Below are 13,184 nucleotides of genomic sequence, written 5' to 3'. Positions count from 1 at the left end.
ATGATGGCCAACACACAGGCACAATAATAAAAGAGAGAGAAATTGCGCAACCAGATCATCACCAACCACCTGGACCCACCATCTGTGAAGCTCGAAAACACAAGAAACCCAAGGAGCTACATAGGGAAATGGGTATACTGCACACCTGGAGGAACCTGTGTATATATGTATTGGTCATTCGAAGACCATGTCAACCACTATGGACATTTGGGAGGAGTAACTAAAATATGGAGAGTGAGAGGAGATAAGGAAAAGGATATGTTTGTGGTCGACAAGTCGACCAGAGGGGGGACTGAAGTGGGAGAATGGAACAAAAGGCTCCCACCAATCCCCTCACACCCCTGGCCTAGAGGATCACGGCCCAGGCACCCGCCACGAGAGGAGTTTGCCCATCTACCAGACGACCAAATACCCTGGTACAAGAACATAGGGATGTGCCCACCCGCCTGCCCACCAGCCTGCCCTGCCGACACCTGCGGCATGGATGGACTCGACTGAACCATCCAACACTAAATCAACACATCGTTAGAGATGCCATGACGACCTAGCCAACGGTCAGCACACCCGTGCAAACATGCACACTGGACACTTCCACACCAATCCACACGAAGAACATATTCAGTGCTATGACGTAGGTGACGGACACACCCACTGACGCGCATCTTTATTATTTTTCACATAGGCTTTTCAAAATGCAGAAACGCAAGACGCACAATGAACTCATCTAAAATGCTTGCTCACGCTTCTCCTAAACCCATGCATTACAATGAGAAATATAACGAAGACCTGATACTGGGGATAAAGCAATAGGATACCATAACCTAAAGCGCTGTGTATCAAACGGTTCCACCTATGCACCAGGCCAGAGTAGGCCGCAAGCAAGAGCTTCCATGAACATTGAATGAGCAAGAGTACAGTTGCTGACCCTGCAGAATGAGCCCGCGAGAGCAGACAGTCAAGGGCACAATGTTGCAAACTCGCATGCCGACGCCAAGGTCACACCTGCAAATTAAGCCAGGCACACAGTGGAAAATGCAATATTAATTGTGCAGAATTCTGCCTAAACCACGGTCTCACCTCACATGACCAAGCCGAACCTGACAGGGTGCCAGGCCCAGGAGGAGGGAGGCGCCTGGATCCCACGTTTCAAGACACAGGCAGATACAATTAAGCGACTCAATGGACATCTGCGGCGGTGGGAGTAGTCTGCCTTCCAGCATATGAATAAATCCTCACATTGTCTGCACATACCCATAGTAATACATTGTTGCAAATGACAGGTGCACAGCGAGCTGTGAACAGCGATGGTCCCAGACTGGGGGGCTCGCGAGTGGACCAATCAGAACATGGGGCTCTTATCACTGACGCTATTAACATTAGCCAATCCTCAGGGGTCTTCATGTAACAATTTTCATGTATCAAATTGAAGGGACAACCCAAGTATACCACCTGACTGACCCTCGACCACTAATAACGCTCTCTATACGTATGCTATACTAACCCTACCACTCGAGGAACCAATCCGGAGTGGCGATAGGTTTTTTACTAACTTTCCCAGGTGACGCAAGTAGCGTGTCATACTAAGGTAAAAAGGGCCTGCGAGCCCCACGATTAGAGAGAGAGTGTCAGGACGGACGCGTACGATCCTTGACCCATCCCTGCCGTTTTGTTTAATAAACAGCAGAACCACCTTGCTTCTTGCGTGTGTCTCATACTCATTCTTTTGGGATATACGGGAGGAGTTGGGGCCTCCCTGCCCGGAGGTCCGCGGACGGCCCAGCCTACCCCGGGAGAATTTCCCCCAGACTAAAGAGTTCTGATTTGAGTTGAGCTCCAGTAGAAAAGGCGGAAATGCGTTACAGAGGGGGAGGCGACTGCTCTGGAAATTGTGCCATGGCAACATAGTGAAACGCGAGGGCTGGTGAGGATAATCCCTGGAGACGCACCCAAGTATGTTGAAGAATTGATAGGGAGGGGCTGCTTGATGAGGATTAAAGCCTAGCTAATCCTGCCCTAGGGCAGTCATCCCCTGGGCTATGATACGCAGGAAACGTGTTTAAATTACTGCTCAAAGGTTATCATGCCCCCGGTCACTGCTCTCACTTACCAATTGATGCTAGATGGAGTTTGGCTGAGAAGAGTTTATTGATTAAGATTTACTGGATAGTAGTCCCCAGTTACTTTAAATGGCGGGTGGATAAAATACTCCAAACAGAGTGGGTTTTCGTTTTTGATTAACAGGTTATTAATTATGTAGAACCGCAGTCTGTATTTGAAGCCAGTTGCAGACAAACGGTTTTCTTTTTTGCAGCCGGATTAAGCATGGGGTCCAATCGTTTGGACCCCAGGCATCTGAACATCTCAACAGGTGCATTTGGAGGCAATGACTGGGCAAGGACATTGGGTGCTTTCTGAAGGCTGTGGTCCTTGGTGACCCTTATACTAGTTTGTATGGTTGTTCGGGGGTGAAAGGGTTCAAAATATGGGAAAGAACCGAAAGGACCATTGGAGGAGGGGTTCAGAGCAGACTTTGGGATTTACAAGAAAAGACGTCTCCAATAATTGCAGGCAAATCTTAATAGCCACCTGGTGTTGGTCATAGGAATTCTGGATGCTAGGCAAGCAGGCTATTTTAGCATGCCTGCATTCTGTACTTTCTTTTGACTGCACCCTCACGATCCTCCCTTCCCCATTTACCCTGTTAGTTTTAGCTATTAGGTGGCACTCAATAGCCACTTATAAGCCAAAACGACTGCTATGGAGTTCAGGTAGTAGGGAGATGAGATGTGAGCAGGGACACGCCGATTATGGGTGTTGTCTGGGTACTTACCCGCTGGCCATGATACCACTATGACCATTTGCAGCCATTATCTGCCCCTCCTAAACCAAAGCTCCTCCTCTTGGGATCAATTGAATCTAGCTCTGTCAAACAGTAATATCAACATTTCTACTGTAATGGTCTGCCAGCGTTAAGCCCAGGTAGTCTTTTGAGAGTTCATGGCTTAATTGCAGTTGTAAATGTGCTACCGGTACAATAAAAATGTCTTGACCAGCTGTGCCTTCAGTCACTTCGTTTATAAGCACTGAAGGCCTATTAAAAAAAAGACATTAAAAAAGCCAACAGTTTTCAGTTTTGGCTTAAGCTAGGGGTTCAAACATCCCCAAACCGGAAGTCTGTGCTGCCTATAGCGCGCCGGAATGGGAGGGGCTTAAATATCTGTCTGTGTGCAGGCAGACTTCATCCCTCTCAAATGAACGGTATTATGCAATTAATAAGTCATTGAAATTTCCGCAATATGGAGCGGGGTTGGATGAAATCTTTCCATGGAGGGAACAACAATTGTATTTTATTAATTTGGAAAGATACTTTAAAGAGTTTATTTTACAGCTGGAAGGAAGGCCTGATACATGATGTGTGTAATGAATATTGCCATCCTGTTTTTGCAATCCAATGATAATAATAATACTAGAAATAGTAATAACAACAATAATAATTATTGATAATGGTGATGACCAAACTGCTGTCAAAAGAGTCAGAACTGCCTTGCAGATAAACTATATTGATTAAAAATGAAATACACATGAATTTCCACGCAACCGCTTTGCAAGCATTACATGACTGCCGTCAAATGTTCATAAAATCCTTCTTTGGAGCATTGCTCTCTGAAATGTGCATTCTTAGACTCAGCAGAAGTTCAGTGTGTGAGCAGTTGGAGCTTCCTTCAATTATTGTGGTGCTGTGTGCCTGCTTTTGTAGTTTAGAAAAGCAGGCACACAACTGATGTTTGATACAGGTTCATGCAAAGGATGGCGAAGGGCTGGGCTACATGTTCTTTGGTGCGTGGTGGGACAGCCACCAACAGTTGGTGGGTTCACGTTTAAGCGAGGTCATCAGTGGCAGGGAGGGCGGTGCGGGGGGCGGACAGACCGTGTGTTATTTGTGAAGCCATTAGCCGAATCCCGCCCAGCACGGCGTGAAGTTACAGCTCCTCCCAACTCCCGCCCTCTCATGGGGTAACCTTGGAGCTTGAAGTGGCCCCTAGACTGCTGCTTCTGTTGCTCAAGCCCCCTCCATGCAAGCTCTTAGTCAAGAAAGCTTGCATCAAGAGAACACAGAGCAAAAAGAAACCAAGCTCTTAGTAAAGAAAGCTTGCATCAAGAGAACACGGAGCAAAAAGAAACCAAGCTCTTAGTAAAGAAAGCTTGCATCAAGAGAACACGGAGCAAAAAGAAACCAAGCTCTTAGTAAAGAAAGCTTGCATCAAGAGAACAGGGAGCAAAAAGAAACCAAGCTCTTAGTAAAGAAAGCTTGCATCAAGAGAACACAGAGGAAAAAGAAACCAAGCTCTTAGTAAAGAAAGCTTGCACCAAGATAATACAGAGCAAAAAGAAACCAAACCGTGACTACCTAATCAGTCTTAGACTTGCTATCCAAAGTCATCACTGCTATCCAAAGTCACCACTGCTATCCAAAGTTACCAGCCAGAAAGGACCCCCTGCCAGCTGTCAACTAATCAGGGTGGAGGAGTCAAACACAGTACACTCGGCCTCTTGCCAGCAGAATTGCATGGGCCTCTACAGGCCTGCTCTGGTACCTGGCCTGTTGCCTCGACTGTGCAGAGAGTTCTCTGACTGCAGGGAGGGTGGCAGAGTGGCGTCAGGCGTGCATGCTGGAATGTGGAGTGCTGATGAATGAGGCCCGAGTCAAGCATGTGTGATTGGCTTGGAAGTTACATGCTTGGGTGACTTAGGGCAGGGGTCTGCAACCTTTGGCTCGCCAGATGTTTTTGACTACAATTCCCATCATAGCTGGCTATTGACTATGCTGGATAGGGATGATGAGAGTTGGAGTGCAAAACATCTGGCGCGCCAAAGGTGGCAGACCCCTGACTTAGGAGTTGGATGGGCCGGATCAGTGTTGCTTCTTACCTACGTTCTGCTATATCAACAGGAACCGAAGAAGAAAGAGGACTCTCCAATAGACAATACCATTATTTCTAGGTGCCAGCACTGGGGCTGCTTTCCCCATGAGAGAAGGGGTGGGGCAGTCTGCCAGCAGGTTTCACAGTCGATTTAGGTTTGTGAGGAAAGAGCAGACTTTCTTGGGGTGTCTGGAGGGCAGTGCCTAAGGCCTCGAGAACACAGTCCGGAGACATGGAGCAGACAAACGCCTCCCCATATCATCGCTCCCAGTGGTATTGACAGGGACTGCGTGGGGGAGGGGGGGGTAAGCCCACCCTACTTGACTCAGTGATCAGACATTTCTCCGACAGTTTATGAAGGTGCATGTCCGTTTAGAGTGTGTAGGACGTGTGTGAAAAGTGTTTGTTTAACTGCAAAGGTTATGCGTAAGCAAAAACTGCACGCCTGTGTCAAAAAAAAGAGTGGAAGCATGTAATCATGTATGGATCATTTAGGTCGTGTCTAAGTTTTGAAAGTAGGACAGCCCAGAAGGCAGGAGGTCAGATTTGAAATAGCGAAACCTGGGTTGCAGCTTCACATCAGGTGTCATTCTGGTACTTGTAGTCCTGTCTTTACATTCAGTAAAGGAATGCAAAATGACGCATGGGAACCCGAATTTAGAGAACATGCTTTGAGAGCACTGGCTCGGTGTATTTTTCTGAAATGAGTGAGAAGGCTGGAGCTGGGGGAGAAAGGTGGGTGCGGGGTCCTCAGTGCTTGCTTTAGAATGTGTATTCTCTGCAGGTGTGCGGCATGCAGCTGACTGCTGTAAGGCACACGGGAAAATACATCCCTCTTACAATTAACTGGGTTCGTGCAATGGGACCAGGTATGGAGGTGTTTGGGGGATTTGCATGGATACCTCCTCTGCTTCAACTTGTCTATCCTCATCTTCCTGGCCAATCCTGAAAACGCATTACACCTAATGTTTCACCTTTCACCTTTCCGACACGTGAGCCCTGAAAGGTGCTCCAAAGGCCACTGGGTAGGGTCACCCCTTAATAAAAATCCTAATAAAATAAACAATAAATACAATGTGCTTGAAATCTGACAGCACCCTGTAAGCATGCTTCTCAACCAGTCTATGCAATGAGTGCCATGTAGTTGGATAATACTAGCATCTGCTACTTGTAGTAAGGATACTCAGCAGCATCTGCTACTTGTAGTAAGGATACTCTATGCACGCTGAAACGTCCATCTTGGTGCAGGGAAGCATGCAAAAGACAGCACTGTAATGCCCCCTTAGTGTATGGGCCCCCCTGCCCTAGGGCCTCGTGTGCCCGGTGCAGGCCCACTCTGTGGCTTTCGTGAGATGCCAGTCCCTGTGTCTGCACAGGGGAGGAGGGTGTGGTAATGTGTGTGGAGGATTCTTTGGGGAGAAGGGGGGTGAAGATTCAATGGCCATGTGAGTGTAAATAGCATTCCTTTGCACGGGCCTGAAGTGAAGTCCTTTGTAATGACCACGGGTGGCACTCCTCTGCACTAGGGTTTTGGGGGGGGGATGTAGTAGCGTGCTGATGTGTGCCGGTGAAAAGTCCTCCCTGCGCATCACGAGTATTCAGCATTGCAAGAGGGGGGGGGGGCAAGAAAAAAGTCCTGCTACTACCCCCCCCCCAAATGCACTGCGCGCAATTCTACCATACAGTCTCATTCGTACCCCCAAACCACCCACTCCTGCCCCAATCTACTTGTTTGGTAACATTAGTGGCAGGTGGCATTTTAACACATTACAAAAAAAAATGGCAGGATCAATACAGATACAGGACACTCATCTGACAGAGCTCTGTCCAGGCTCTCTGGGGCAAAGTCCATGCAAACCTCCTAATTTGCATATGGATTGCACCAAAAGAAGTGACTTCACAGAAAAGGACATTGCTAGGAGCATTATGAGTCGATGATACTTGGATGCACTATACAAGTGACTTTAGCCATAAGTACAACAAGTGGCAAATAACTTTGTGGTGCAAAATACCTAAAATGCACTATTGTTATATATGGAGCAACTCTACAGTCATTAGGCTTTTTAAAAAAATAGCATGATATATTAACATAAGAAATGAAGTGAATCACTTACAAAGCTTCAGATAAGAAAACATTATTTGCCCAGGATCACACACTTGGTTTAAATGGTGAAACTGGGATGTGGACAATGTAAGCACATCTTCCCAGGTTTAGTGGATATAGATGTTTATTACGGTTTTGCTTTGCATTTCATGTGCTTAAATAATACTTTACAGTAATTACATAATAAACTAGCCTTTCATAGTAAACTAACAATACACTATATACATTGTCATAGAAATACTTGAGAAATATGTTGAGCAATAAGAGTATGGATTTAGTTGTATTCTCCCCATGCTGCATGCAAAGCCACAATAGCATCATGCAGATGAATGTGAGCCTAACAAATCTCCCTTTGATTTTAAAGCCATAGTAATTATTTCATAAAGCATGAAGCATTATGCACCCTGCTCACTTCTGATCACTCCCACCCTGCTAATAGCCCCCCGCCCTCTCCTAGCAGGGCCTAATGGCTCACATCCTCACTCTCTGTTGACACCGAGCAGCGTGAGAGACCTCTGTTGCCCAGAGCTCCTTGGGACATTGTCCTGGCAGTGGGACGCCTCTCCCGTTCAGAAAGGATAAGGTGTCCTGTGAGAGTGCTTGTGCATTTCCCAGCACACATCGTCCTGCCAGCAGGACACCTTTCCGGTTGGGCACCATGAAGTCCAAATAGCCAAGAGTGCAGTGCATGCTCTTAAAATGATGGCACTCTCAGCTCGGCACGTTCTCAGCAGGAAGGGTACCCATGACGAGCGCTGCGATGGGTGGGAACTAATAATAACGCAACTTCTTCCCAAGCGCAGCAATCCTGCTCTGCAAAGACGCCACGCCCCTCCCCACAAAAACAGGGCCGTCTCGAGCCAGCTGAGCAAACACCGCCTCGGCTCCCGCCGGTTATTAAGAGCAGCTCAATCAACCGTATCATCAGTGAAGTGCCCACGATAACAAGCCTTGTGGCGCGGTGCAGTAATTAAAGGACTGGTGTAATCAAGTGCAATTCGGGGCTCTGGCCCAGCTAGCAGTCCAAGATCGGAAACGTTGCCAGGGTGCAGGCAGGTTAATGACCATTTGCGGAGCCAAACAACCAGCAAACGAATTGAGACATCAACATGGACACTTGCCATTAGGGTTCAGGCGTGCGCATACGGGCACCCCGATATAACACGTTCCAGATATTGAGGGGCGGGTTCATGACACGTTCACATGACACTAGAATGGGCATGGGTGCCTGTACTTTTTGCTAGGGGGAAGAGGTGAGGTGTCGGGAGGAGACCGGTTTTACAGCAACATTGCCAGACTGGGCCGAGTTGCAGGAGTGATAGCCAGTTCATATTTATTTATTTATTTGCATTTTTAAAGCGCCCACACAGCCCCGGGGCATCCAGGCGAATACAATGCACAGGACGCTGGGACCCGTCTGATAAAGGACAATCTGAAAGGGTGCCGAGACCTGCAGACGCCGGCGCCCCCCACCCCGCCGGATTATGTGCATACTGTACCCGGGTGGGTCCCATTGTTGGGGGTCTGCCTAAGTTACCCGTGGCTGGCTTCTATGAGCACTAGTGCCCAGGCCTGTCTGTAAAATAGCTGTGGCCCCTCGGGCCTCGCTTGCATGTTTGCAACCCCCTCAAGAAATGGCGGGCAAGCGGCAATTGGGCCTACTGGTGCAATTCCAGAACACTCGCTGCTAGCCATTGCTAGGCTAGCCAGTGGAAGGCGGGAGGGCGAGGGGGAGCAGGCATGACATCGCCACGCCTTCATTTCCCACAAGGGGGCCGTTCAGACCAAAGACGAGAGGGGCGATGAACCTTCACTGGAAATCCCCAGCACGCAACCGGCCCTTTGCTTAGGGAGGCGGGGGATATTCCAACGGTGCATGGCAGGGAGGGAGATTACCACCCCCTCCATTTTTCCCACCAGAGGGTCTACCGAGAAAGTTGAGGAATCCCTCACATGCCCTCGACACAACTAAACATAAAAAAAAAAAAATCAGGAATGGCCACGCAAGTGATGGAGCCATCCTACCTGTGCCCAGCTGATATGCACCATATCGCAGGAGAGGAGGCTGGCAGGGTGGATAGGTGCAGCCTACGCAGGTCCGAGGAAGAAAATCCAGAACTTTCCAGCTGCCCTGGCGTCGCCTGATGCCCCCAGGGTTTACAGCAGCGTCTCGAGCAGATAACCCAGTGCAGCCGCCTCTGCAGGCATGAGAAAGGATCCGACCACCAGCTGCAACAGGATCCCAGAGCACCCCCGTGGAAAGCCCCTCCGCCACCTCCGCAGACACTCAACAGGGCTGCTGCAGCGGCTCCTCACAGCGTCCCCACGCAAACAACTCCTCCACTCGGCACACGAGTCCTCACTGCCCCCGTCTCTAACATGTTCCCTTGACTGCAGACTGGGCGGAGAAACGGCTCTGTCCCCTCCGGCCGCCTCTCGGCTGCCGGTAAAGGGCACGCCCCTAAAGGGGCTGTAAGGTTCAGTCACACAGGCGTCACTAGATTTCACAAGCACAGTGCCAGGCTGGTCAAACCTCTTCCCCGAATTAATAAGCTCGAAGTGATTGTTCCATTTCCGCCTCGCTGTCAAAAAGCTGACAGCGAGACACTTCCGAGTCAGGCGCCCTGAACTGAAAAGGAACTGCGTGGCCGAAGGAGAAACAACATCTTTCGTTCTGTGGATGAGTTTACTGCGAGGGTAATTTGCAGACAGGCACTCATAATTTGCCCCACTGCCTCCTTTCAGGGACGTCTCCAGAAGTCAATATTGAAGGGTCACAAACAGAACTAGGATATGGGTTGTAGGGCCACCCGCAAACACTTTTGGGGCCTGGGAAGAAGTGCAACGAAACCAACATTTCAGGGGGCGGGGGGTTCTAACTGGTAATGGGAGGGGGCATTTCAGAAGCTGGACGGGTCCATCCCACCCCCCTTGTTAAACTCCCCCCAAGAGCTGTCTGGCGTGGAGCCCAAGTATCCTCCTTTCCCCACCTGTCCCTCTCCTCACACCAACGACCACACCTCTTCCTCCCACCCTCTACCCACGAGAATCTGCTTGTCGGCCCATCATTACAAATAAGCGCACATGCATGCACACACACACACACTCACTCTTACACATTCACTCATTTAAACATCCCATTGACCGTACACTCGCTCATTTACATCATACACTCATTCACAGATCCATTACACACACACTGCTACATACTTGCCAATCCTAACGATTTTTTTTTTGTTGGCCACACCAGCTCTGGGGTGTCTTTCAAGGACTTCCCCGAGCTGGCGTAGCGGGAGAAGGCGCAGCATGAAGGCTTTTGATGTAAAATGCGCCAACGGCGGCGGGCTAAATGCGCACCTCCGCCGCGGGTGCCTTTGACAAAATGGTCCATTAGCCCCACACCACGCCAGCTCGGGGGAGTCTTGCAAGGGCTCCCCCGAGCTGGCGTAGCGGGAGAAGGTGCGGCATGCATGCTTTTGATATAAAAGGCACCCCCGGCGGCTGGCTAAATGCGCCCCTCCGCTGCGGGTGCCTTTGACAAAAGGCGCCATTAGCCCTCCACCACGCCAGCTCGGGGGAGTCTTTCAAGGGCTCCCCCGAGCTGGTGTGGTGGCAGAAGGCGTGGCAGGCGCCTCATTGTCATTGAATGCACCCGCGTCAGCGGGATCATTCAATGACAATGGGCTGCTGACGTGCCCTATTCCTATCATTACCTCCTCGCCTGACTATTTTTGAAACTTTAAGATTCCTACAGATTTTTGGTCACAGAATGGTGGCATGTATGCTGCTTGCACCCATGCATACTTACATAATAAGCTAAACAAAGGGGGGTCTGGGAATCTCTCTACCAGCACGAACACAGCCCAATTACCTGTTCTTGGGTGAATAACCCCTGGGAGAGACTCGACCAAGTCTTTAGCTCACAGTCCCTTTCACAGAGAAGAAATTTCCCTGCATATCAGCCTTTGTCCTTGTTAGGAAAGATTTCGTAATTGTAGGTAATTTTCCTTCCATGTGGCAACCCCTAAACTTTTTGCTGTTGTTTTTCACCTTGTTCTTGACTTTGCCAGAGAAGTGCAGCCTTCTGCCGCACTCCTCTGGGCTTTCGCTGACATGCCCTTAAGACAGTCAGTACCGGGGAACGCTGTTTCCCGTAGTTTCTTTTATCATGTTGCGGCTTTAGTGCAACATGACACAAGAGGGCACTGTAAGCTAAGTTACAGCTCTCTTGGGTCTCTAGCCTTCTACAGGCCCTAGATACTCGTTTAGGATTGTATTTGATCGGTGCAACTGATTCAGGGACGGGAATGGTGGCAGCGATCGTTTCTTTGTATTTTGAGCTCCTTTTGGCGCTCTAAGCACGTTTTCTGCGCTTAACCCAAAATGGTGGCCTGGCTCCCAAAATGGCCAGACCACGAGGCTCCTTTGTCCTGTCCGCTGACCGTCTTTCTCCCTTCACCTTCCCCAGGTCGAGCCGACCCGGGGCCTTCCTTATTTGGGCATGTACTTTCCCGCGAAACACGGATGCTTTCGCGGGCTTCTACATGTCTTTTGTGCGCCTCCAGGGTGTGGGCTGGGATGTCTGGTCCCAATACACATCCTGGGTGCCAGAGAGTCTAGGGTGGTGTGAATGCCTGGGACCACCGTGGTCCGTGATTGGTCCACGTATGGTGTGTGTGTTGATGAGCGGATCTCCCATTGGGTCCCCTCCGTTTTGGCGCGAAGGGAACCGTGGATAAGAGGGGGCTGGAAACACCACTACCATGTCGATCTCCTGAGTTCTCACGAACGAAGGAATACAGGAGCCAAGTATCCTGCAAACAAGAGGCTGGACCGAGGAATCGCTGGTGACCCTCTGAAGGACTTCTGCTCTGCACTGCTGTCGCCTTGTGAAACCCTTTTCACCTTTGATCGAACCAGAAGGCCTGTACTGGTACTTCGACCTTTGGAATAGCGGGAACAGCTATTCTCGGCATCTTCATCATCTCCTGCCAGTAAGCCTTCGGAAGCGTCTCTGGGCCATCCAGTTGACTGACCAGCTTACACGGGAGTCTTGCTCTGTAACCGCTGCCAGGTTGTGTTGTATTTCGAGTCCTTGTCACTCTCACACGCTTAGTACACTTGGCGTTCCCAGGTCGGAAGTGAGTAGTGTACATTTGGCTCAGATACACACGGCCGCTCCGTTGCCCTGCTGTGGTGACAAAACTGTGCAGGTTTCTTCGATTGGGACGTCTTTTTACTCAACACGACGACGAGGCGTTCCCTGCTCTTCTGAACCTGCCAGCTGCTGAAACTGACGCGGAGAAGCCTGGGTCTGCTTGCATCGGGGACCGGTGAGTAGTTTAGCTAGGATCTGGTCGCCCTCCTGCAGGAGCCCATTGCTTTTCCCCGCTGTGTAAAACAGCACCCTTTTGCCGTACTCGCGCTCTGCTTCTGCCCACAGTGGAGGCTGCGCTTGAGTCGGGGAACTTGTTCTCCTTCATTTGTGCACTGAACTGGACTGCCTGATTTCCTTAGAAGAGACTTTCCTTTTGCCCGTTGGCACCAGCGTGTGCAGGTACTTTTGAGCACAAGGCTCCACTCTTCACAGGGCTTGGACTTCCATCTAGTTGGGTGCCTCTGAAGGCGAACTGAGTCTAAAGCATTGTATCGCACTGCCTGTTTTCCTTCCCTTGCAGGTGGACTACACATTTGGTGCATATAACGCTTGCGAATGTCGTATTTGTATATATATTGTATTGGTATGGTATGTGTTGGTTTAATATTGTGATACTGTGATTTTCTCGCTACGGTCATTGTTTTAAAGGCCTTAAAATAAATGTGTATATATTTTTGATATAACAACTGTTTGGAGTAGTTTGTAAGCGCTCTTCCTTTGTGTGCTCATTGCGGGCTTTCAGTCACCCTCACCCCTCTTGAGACCTAGTCTTGACCGCCGCGATCGCTACCTTGATTGGTCTGGCTCGTCCAGAGGTTACCCTGTTCCAAGTAATTAGGTTGGCCTTCTGAACTTCTGCGCCACCAGGACAGAGTTCAGAAATCCGTCTTAACAAATTGGTGTACAGCGGTGGGATACGACTGAAGGTATCCAGTGTTGAGCACGAACTAAGGCATTTCAGGTTATTCCAACCAGGACATGTAGTGAATTGTTGTAGTAT

The 13,184-nt window shown here is 49.5% G+C and overlaps 1 protein-coding gene across 1 annotated transcript in view; it reads right to left on the bottom strand.

Annotated features, from left to right (window-relative positions):
* MAP3K8 (mitogen-activated protein kinase kinase kinase 8) overlaps positions 1-9,602 on the bottom strand; it is a 111,154-nt gene extending 101,552 nt beyond the window's left edge. The window contains exon 1 of the mRNA XM_069648090.1: positions 9,052-9,602. The gene's annotated coding sequence lies outside the window, so the exon portion shown is untranslated. The remainder of the gene's footprint in view (positions 1-9,051) is intronic.
* Positions 9,603-13,184: the final 3,582 nt, after the last annotated feature.

The sequence above is a fragment of the Ambystoma mexicanum genome, chromosome 2q (genome assembly GCF_040938575.1).
Source record: "Ambystoma mexicanum isolate Mex_15411 chromosome 2q, UKY_AmexF1_1, whole genome shotgun sequence".
Lineage (NCBI taxonomy): Eukaryota > Metazoa > Chordata > Amphibia > Caudata > Ambystomatidae > Ambystoma > Ambystoma mexicanum.
This window is presented reverse-complemented; position numbering and strand designations above follow the sequence as displayed.